At 60.6% G+C, this 587-nt stretch overlaps 1 protein-coding gene across 1 annotated transcript in view; it reads left to right on the forward strand.

Annotated features, from left to right (window-relative positions):
• The window catches only part of PPARGC1A (PPARG coactivator 1 alpha), a 677,982-nt gene that overhangs the window by 892 nt on the left and 676,503 nt on the right, over nucleotides 1-587 (forward strand). The window lies entirely within an intron of this gene.

Genomic DNA, 587 nt, shown 5'->3' on the forward strand with positions numbered 1-587 from the left:
GGATGCTCCGGTGCCCATAACCCCGCGCCTCCCCCGGCGCGCACAAACACCCCAAAACCACACACACTTAACTTTGATGACTGAGCAATGCAGTCTGGCTGCATCGTGCCCTCAACACTCCCCGCCGCCGGCCTCTAGGTGTGCACGTCGGTGTGACGGGTGGGGATTGGGAAGCGGGTGGGGGGTAGACTCCGGAAAGGGGGGGGGCGCGTGGAAGCAGACGGGTGTTAGCGGGCCACTGGTAACCTGGAGAGGCAGGCGTGTGCTCAGGTTCTAGGGGTGCAAAAGCTATTCTGGGAGGCAGAGCGAGAGAGAGGAAAAATGCCTTTTAATTAAATAACTGTTGTAGTCTGCTGCCCCCACCGCATGCTTGGTGAAAGTCTACAGGCATCTGTCATTCCCAAACTGCACGGGGAAGTGGAGCTGGAGTCAAGGGAGGAGGTGTGTGTGTGTGTGTGTGTGTGTGTGTGTGTGTGTGTACGCGCGCGCGCGCTCGCGTGCTCTGGTCCAGGCTGGGAAAGTTGGGGCCGGAGGCGAGGGGAAGGAGCAAGGGTGAAAGGCACAGCAACTCGGTGGGCGGTCTGGGG

This window comes from Myotis davidii, unplaced genomic scaffold (genome assembly GCF_000327345.1).
Source record: "Myotis davidii unplaced genomic scaffold, ASM32734v1 scaffold743, whole genome shotgun sequence".
Lineage (NCBI taxonomy): Eukaryota > Metazoa > Chordata > Mammalia > Chiroptera > Vespertilionidae > Myotis > Myotis davidii.